Genomic DNA, 829 nt, shown 5'->3' on the forward strand with positions numbered 1-829 from the left:
CCATTTTTAATTATGTCCCACCGGGCGTGCCAAAAATATATGTTGGCTTTTTGGCTTTTCGAAGGGTAGTTTTGTGAATGTGAGCGTGCCAGCAAGGATCAATCAGTCCTTACAGAAATTGTGATTGCCAACCAATTATCAGACGATTGTGTTTTAGTTCTTTTCAGCCTCAATGAAGAGGACTTTTACTGGTGGCTTGACTTAGGAGAAGTTAATAGAAATAACAGTAATATGAAGAACAATTGAAGTATTTCATAAAAATGAACACTTACAATGGTCCGAACTCAGCCTCGGAGAGGTTTACAACAGCAATCTACTTGAATCTACTTGAAGCTACTCCTATGAATCGAAGTGCAGTGCGGGTATTTAAAATGCAGGTATTTAAAGAACAGGTATTTAAAGACTGGAAATGTAAAAGACTGGAAAAGAAAATATATGAAGTAAATGACTGATTTGTATGATCTGAGTCCGTCCCTTTTTCTGGGGGCTGCCCTGCTATTTATACTCGTCAGTGATGACCTTCAAACTGCACTTCGAACCGTCGAACTGCCCTTCCATGATCGCTGATCATGCTTCCTTACAAGTAGCTCCATTACGTCATTACTGGCAGTTGAGCCTCCCTCTTGTATTTGAATTTGAATATGAGTAACCGTTGAAGCTATGTCATCTTGCATCCCGTTATTGATCTAGTGTTACTCAGATCATGTGAAAACCAATATTTATTGCCACGTGTACGATCAGGATTGAAGGCTTGAATAACCTTCCTTTATTACCCTTACTCTGCCACGTGTCAAACTGTAACTGGCTTTTACAAAATATGTAGCCAACA

The sequence above is a fragment of the Camellia sinensis genome, chromosome 10 (assembly GCF_055761805.1).
Source record: "Camellia sinensis isolate YWXY chromosome 10, ASM5576180v1, whole genome shotgun sequence".
Classification (NCBI taxonomy): domain Eukaryota; kingdom Viridiplantae; phylum Streptophyta; class Magnoliopsida; order Ericales; family Theaceae; genus Camellia; species Camellia sinensis.